The sequence below is a fragment of the Lutjanus erythropterus genome, chromosome 2, assembly GCF_056507025.1.
Source record: "Lutjanus erythropterus isolate fLutEry1 chromosome 2, fLutEry1.hap2, whole genome shotgun sequence".
Classification (NCBI taxonomy): Eukaryota; Metazoa; Chordata; class Actinopteri; order Lutjaniformes; family Lutjanidae; genus Lutjanus; species Lutjanus erythropterus.
The window spans coordinates 45,688,755-45,696,846 of NC_139318.1; positions in this window are offsets into that span (position 1 = coordinate 45,688,755).

Genomic DNA, 8,092 nt, shown 5'->3' on the forward strand with positions numbered 1-8,092 from the left:
GTCTGAAGATGAAACCGTCTTTAAATCCCACATGTGCTTCTGTTGATGTTTGTTAATCCCACATCAGCCTCTGGTGGACGACGGTGAGAGGTTCAATGTGGCACGAAAAAACAAGAAAAGTTAGTTTTATAAAGCAGCAGTTGAATATTAATCAAGTGTTAAATTAATCAACAATTATTTTGATAATCGATTAAATCAAATTTCTCTAATTTCTCAGCTTCTCATGTGAATATTGTTTTTTTTTTTTTATTCCTCTCTGACTGTAAACTGAATATCTTTGAGTTGTGGACAAAACGAGACATTTGGGGACGCCGTCTTCACTTCCTGTCTTTGTTTTGGATCTTTGCCTCTGATTGGCTCCTTGTTTCCTCCTCAGTTCATCTTCATCCTCTGTGTGTTTTGCACTCGGCTCATTTGTTTCAACATTTAGATTTTTTTTCTCTCTGGATTCTCGCCTGACAGAGGCATAAACTTTTTTTCTATATTGATTGATTAAAATGACCAAGCTGATATTTCATAAACACCCTGACGTTTGTTTTGTTCTGTCTTTTAGGTTTTATCTTAAAAGACCGATCAGAGGAAAACATCCCGGGTGAGTCTGATGATGATGATGATTCACTTTGTGGAATAAACTGAGAATATTCTTCTGTGTTCGAGGCGTCAAAAGGCTGAAAATACACAAAACATCTTACATTTTAGGTTTTTAGGTTTGCCTTTTTTCTCATTAGGGTTTGATTCATTCCATAAAAATATTTGATTTGTGTTGCTTAAACAATTTTAAGTGTGTGAGAATAATTAAGATGATAAAATATGAAAAAGAGATGTAGTTTTAAACAAAAATAGTGATGCTCTCTTTGTGAGAAAATAAAATAAACTCAAGTTAAATCTCTCATCAGCTGCTGTTAGCTACAAAACAGAATTACAGCAAACTAATAATTTTTCCATTTGAGCAGCGTGATCAGATATTTCTCTCTGACACAGTAAAACCCCGTTAACAGAAGGGGTGCACATGATTTTGAAGACTTTGTTTTTATATTTCATATCAGGTTTTAGAAAATATTGTCTGCATCGTTGACAGCAAATTAATGACAAAGCGTAAAAAATGTGCTTCTGTCAGGATACATGTGAGAAATACTGTTCACGCGTATCATGTTCAGACAAAGAGAGGCTTAATTAAGGCTTTAACTGTATTATTCTGTCCATATACTGTATTTTTCTTCTCTGTTTCTCTGTTCCTTGTGTTTCTTTTCTTCATAACACTGTGATCCTCATATACGAGCAGGAATTATCCTTTATTGGTGATAAAAGAAAGAAATGTCTGACAGCGGTTTCTGGAAAATCAGTGACCGTTCAAACCACAGATAGTCCAGAAGATCCAGTTAAAAATCTTCATTGACGGATAAAATGGCTTAACGAGGTGTATACAAATGCCTTAATTTGAAGTTTAAATATAAATTCAGGAGTTGTACTGAGAAGACGTAGCTGGTACAGATTCATCGTCCACAGTCTCAACCGAAACCTACCGTGTTACTGGTTAGAGCACAGGTCTTAAGAGGTCAGTATGAGGGATCCTTCTGTTAGATAATACTTTCTACCTGTCCTGTCAAATAAGACAGTATATTTTAAATCTCAAACATTCCCAAAATCAAAGAAACTAACAATTAAATAAACAAAAAAAATGTGACCATACATTTTGGTGGCGTCACAGAAAGATACTGCGGACACACAAAGGCTCTTAATTGGTCCTAATTAGCAAAACCACGAGTAGCAGACATGAAAGTATACAGTACCTCTCCAAGATGGCGGAGTGTTGCTTCCTTTTTCACCTGTGACGTGTCACTTCCTGTGGATTCACTCTGTGTTCTCAGGTGCAGCTCCAGAGCCGTACGTCACTGCGTTTAATGAAACGGAGCGTTCGGTGCTGCTGCAGTGTGAAGTCGTGGGCGCTTTTCCAAAACCTAGAGTAGAGTGGAGGAACAGCGCCGGAGACGTCATGTACAGTAAAGGGCCGCAGGTCACGGAAAGCGAAGACGGCAACAAGATCGTCCTCAGAGCCTACGTGTTCAAGGCTGACCGGTATCGCTGCGTCGTCACACAGGAGGAGATCGGACATCAGACGGAGTCTCAGATTGATGTGCACATGAAAGGTGAGATTCTTCTCAGTCATATTTTTATACACAAATAATATTATATAGATCAAACTTATTGCACAATGGAATAATATGAGATTGATCCCCAGTTTAAACAGTCTTCATACTGATGAGCAGCACGTCTCAGAAACAGGACGATGCTCAACATCGCCCTCCTCACTACTGTGAGCAAAACCAAAACCAACCTCTGAGGCCGAGTTCACACTACAGGATTTTAGCTCTGATTTTCTGACTAAAACTCACAGATCTACAGGCGCCGACGCTGCCCAACATCATTTAAACAGTGGTTTAATGATCAGAGAGGCTGTTTTTGTCACTGCTGCAAATATAGTTAATATTTAAGCAGTAAAACTAAAAGCTGTATTTATAAACAGACAGGACAGACCTGGTTGGAACATGTGACCACAGCAACTTAAAACAGGAAGTTAAGTGTGAAAAGTACAGTGATGTAACAACTCATGTAGTTTGACCAAGACATAAGCAGCTGTGTAGAGAAAACTGACCAGAAGATTCAAGCTAACATCAGTGTTTTGATCTGCAGGAACATGAACGTCTTTAGTTGTTCTTTGTGTGGACTGTGAGGTCTGATCTGCTGTTTATCATCTGTGTTTCACTTCCTGTCATCTGTTTCAGACTTCACCTCTGAATGGATCATTAATCTAGTTTTCGACATACTTATTAATGCTGTTCTAGTTTTCGCTATTGCCTGGGGATGCTTCAAAGCCATCCGTAATTATCGTAAGTTTAAATCATCTGTTTTAATCAACATGTTCGTGATGAGGAGACCATGTATCTCATGTTTAGAGTCTTGACAGCTGTTAAATCAGATTAGGATTAAGTCAAATGGGATTTTCTTGACTATAACTTTGTTTTCCTTCAGGTTCACGTTCAAGTCAGGATTCAGAAGCAGAGATAACGGCAGCTGAAGAAAACACAACAATCCTGAACCCCTAATATTCACTGCAAATTACTTCACATTTTCTTTTTGTTGATTTCCTGGAAATTCTGTAGAAAAAATGCACTACACTCGAATGTAAACTTGATTTACGACAGCAGGATGTCACTCCGTTCGTGAGTGGAACCGTTCTGAACAACAGAACAACACGTTTGCCTTCAGACGTGGTCGAACAACACGTCACACGAACTGCTTTGTTTCAAGCGTTCCTCGCCTTTAAAATGGACCAGAACAGACCAAAAAGGTTTTTCTGCAGTTACTGAACACTAACAGTACAGTTACCTTAAGTTATTTGATCTTTCCCACACATATACAGTACATTAACCATGATGGTAACATTTTTGTTAATTATTCCAACATTATTTATCCTTCAGAACGTCATCATTAAATATAATCTTAGATTTTGCAGAATCATCCTTTATATATGTGAATATTGTCACATGAGTTGTTATTAGTTTGTTCAACATGGAGGATGAACTGTGTGATGCTTTACTGTTGGTCTCACACTTTAATGTTTGGACCACATGAAAGTATTTTGATAGAGATGACACAGTGATCACTGATATAAAGTCTGATCACAGGGAACAAAGTGACAACAAATCAAATCAAACTTTATTTGTATTGCATCTTTTATACAGGTTAGTGCAAATCAAAGTGCTGACTTTTACAGATGACTGATAAACCAACAATAAGACAAAACAAGCAAAAACCCTAAAAACTGTGGATGAAATAAGAGTAAAAACAAGGACTGTTGACATTGACCTACAATAAAATAGACTGTAAAGCAATTTTAATAAAAATCAAAGAGTTAAATATAACGTAGACGAAGATCTAGAGAAATTAGATTAAAGACAAATAAAACAATATTAAAATGATAAAAACAAAATAATACTTATAATAATAAAATAAGAGATAATATTGAATAAAATAAAGTAAAAGTAAATTAAAATAAATAAAATGAAAACAAATGTCTTGAATTAATATCTATAAACCATTCTAAATCAAAAGTGAGGCTGAAGAGATGGGTTTTACGTTTGGGATTAAAAATTCCTGCCCTTCAGAACAAATAAAAGACTGAAACTTGGTTCACACTGTCAGCAAAACCATGAAGTGCTTTATAAACAAGTAAAAAAAAATAAAATCAGTACAGAAACTGACAGGCAGCCAGTGTGAGGGCTTTAAAACTGGCGTGATGTGTTTTCTCCTTCTGGTTCTGGTTATCATGCGGGTCACAGAGTTCTGATCAGCTGATTTCTGATGTTTCCGGGTCGACCAGAGAGGAGAGGATGACAGTAATCCAGCCTGATCAATATAAAAACATTCATCAGTTTCTCTGTGTCACTCAGAGAGAAATGATCACACTTCAGTGATATTATCGAGATTATAAAATGTAGATTTGTGACAAACTCTACATGAGTTTTAAAGTTCAGGTCTGAGTCAGAAACTAGACTGAAGTTCCTTGTTTGTTAATTTGGGTTTATATAAACTTAAATTTACAACCAGTTTGTCTCTCTGAGCTTTAGAACCTGTGACTAAAATTTCCTTTTTATCCTGTCTGAGCTGTAAAATGTTTCTTTAAAATGCATTTAAAAATCAATTAGTCCGGGGTCATCAGGAGACACAGCTGCATACAGATGTGTGTCATTGGTTTAACTGTGGAAGGAGATGCTGTGTGTCCTGATGACATCACAGAGGGAACGCATGTACAGATTAAAAAGAAGAGGCCCTAAAAATCAACCCACTAACATGCAAACACACTAATGTGCACACTCATACGCACTAACATGCACGTTCACAGCAAATAGTCTAATGAAGCTGAATGTCGTATATAAACCTGTTAAACAATCGTTCCATTCAATGAGAATTAGAAAAATAGTTGAAGTCTGATATGTGGTTTGATTGAGTTCCACTCATGCAGCTTTAGGAGAAAAAAGTTATTGTCTAAACACATTATTACTCCCTTATTAATGTTGTTGAGGACAAAAACAACTTCAGTTCACTCTTTTATATTTATATTCTCTGTATGTCTATAGATACGTGTTCTGCATCTCTGATGCATTAAAATCCAAAAGGACACTAACTTCACCATCAGTGCGGTCATGGGATTCACCCTGTTTTTTCCCTGTTAATGCTACACTGTGAACAACAAATCTCTGTTTAAATCTGTTTAAATAACAACATGAGACGCAGCAGATGATCATTTTGGCTTCGATATTTTAGTCGGCTGTAAAGTCTGTAGTTAAACTCAGGTTGCAGTGTAATAATTACTTCATGGCTGAGTAAAGTACCATAAGTACCTTTCACTCCTCAGGAAAGACTCACTGTCACAGCAAACAAACTAGACTCTGTCACACACAGATTACCCACAATGCAACATTCCTTTAAGACTCAGCAGGTAACACACAGGTGCTGTTAGGCTGTCAGTGTGGTAACCAGAGGTGAAAGAAATATTCAGGTCTATTATGTAAGCAGAAGTACTAATACCAGCTTCATTTTTTTCTCCCAAGATTGTTCTGCCCAGTTTTGCGTCCCGTGTGTCCTATTTAGGACTAGGTGGTGCAAGATTTTCAGATGGGCACCATCCTTCTTAAGTGTTTCACTGATGAGTCCACTACACCTCCAGAAGGTCCACCAGTGAGGACTGGCATCTTTGACTCACCCTCCTTGACATCATCTTGTTCAGACACTGGCTTGACCTTTCAGAAGCATTGAAGAGGGCTTTGATAGCTTGACAGTGACCCCATCCTCAGATTCCTGTGTCCTGAAGCACCTGTGTAGTTGACAGACCTGCAAAGCCTCTGCAGCCTCCACTGGACAAACCTTTGCTTTCCAGCCATGTTGTTCAGCGTCGGCTGCCAGCGGTGTAGGTGGTGCAAAGTGAGTTGGACCAAAGCTCAGGGTCTGGTCTAAAGTTAGTTGTGGTGATCTTAGATGGGAAGCAGAGCCTCTGTTCAGGTCTGTCAGTAACTTCCAGTCCTGTGCTTCTCCCAGCTGCCCGGCTTCTGGTTTTGAAGCGCTGGTCTTGGGTTTCTTTGCATCGTCCTGGATGAACTCTGTGGCAGATGCAGGATTTGATGACTGGACAGGCAGGGTGTTGATGTTTGTCCATCTGCTTTCTAGAATAGCAGCTAAACACTTCAGTACCTGTTTGGGTCACCAGGTGTAACAACCTTGTGTAAGGTTTGTTTTGCAGCAGACAAGAAAGTGCTTTAGGTTTTCTGGAGGTGGACATCCAACCACTGTCCTTACTTGTCTTGAGAAATGGTCTCTGTGCACCTCGCTGTCTGCTCTCGTCGGTGCATCTCCTCGACTACAAGCCTTTTCACTGAGATGGAGTTGCCTTATATCAGGATGGCTCGGTCTCTCCAAGACTTACGGTGGATCCTGCCATGATTCCTGCTTCCAGGCGTTACCATGGTGTGATGTTCTCTGCTGCTGGCAGGAAAAGCTGCATGTTCAGCTAAATATCACGGTCTATTTTTTTTAGACTTGGTTTTTAGAATTATTTTCAGTTTTCAGTTGCAGTTTGGTGAGATTAATGCAAGAAAAAGTGAAGCTTAAGAAAAGGTCACGTTGGGTTAAAATAAACCCTTTCATAACATTAGGATGCCTAAAACTATCCAGTCACCACGTGGTAGAAGCAGCCAATCACAGCACAGTAGAGCAGGATTAGACAGATCTTGGGGGAAAAAAATTGCATTCAACTCTGTGAAGATAAAGGGTCTGTATTCTACACTTTGCTAAGGTAAAAGTATTATAGTAAAAGTATGAAAAGTAGAAGTATTCTTTGTGCAGTAGAATGATATCCCTGTCAGAGTTATATGATGCTTTTAGATTAAATATTACTGCTGCATTCATGTGTTGCCTTGCACTGCTGTAGATTTTTAAGGTTGGAAAATACAGAAATGTAGACAGGATTATAACCAAATAACATAAAACATAACGCCACAATTTGTCAAAAAAAAAAAAATAAAAATAAATAAATAAAAAATATTGAGGACTCACTGAGTTTCCCTGAGATCTCTGGGGACTCGCTATATTGAAAAACATATCAGCATCACTTCATTCTGATTATCTTATTCATCTCTTTTTACTCGTGCACTGTCATGAACATAAAATAAATTCACTGTAATATCAGGTCAGGCCACTAGACTGTTGTTGAGAACTACATAGAAACACAATCAAGCTGTGAAACACAAAAATGTAATACAACAAATAATGAAACTTAAATCATAGAAATATCAGTTGACTTGAAATGGAGCATTTTTTTTTTAAAAAAAAGGACCTGATTAAATGATAACAAGTCCATCCATTAACAGTGAGCTTTATAAAAGTGTTCAGAGTGAAGGTGATTGGACCAAAAAATCCTGATCAAACATCAGGCGACCTGAAACAACCAGGAAACCCCTGACTGATGATGTCATGCTTTAAAGAGATTAAAATGACAAAACCATTATTTAGAAAATTTAAAATAAAATGCTGCTGTCAGACTTTAAGACCATCACTGCTCTCAATAAATCACACACACCAAAACTGAGCAACTCACTGCAATATCAACGTACCACTCAGGTAACATCAGTTCAAACTGTGCAATATCAATAATTCTTATATGCAACAGTGTAAATTCAACTGTTGAGTCTGTGTCTTATTTGTGTTCTTCTTGTTTTATTCTCTTGTTTATATTTTCCCTGTTAACTTCTCGGTGCTTTTTATTGATGCTTCTTGTTGTTGTGCACACAGTTAAAATCCAAGCAGCAGCAGGTTTGATGATCTGCAGACAGACGAGTGACTTCAGTCTGAGGCCTGAATGATGAGAACTGTAACAGTCCAGACAAAACGACATCAGATCATTTCATACCTGCAGCTCATCAGTTAATCTGAGGGTCGCTGGTTTGATCCCCGCCTCCTCCTGTCCACATGTTGAAGTGTCCTGGAGTAAAACACTGAAGCCCAAATTGTTCCTGATGGTCAGAGCAGAACCTTTAAT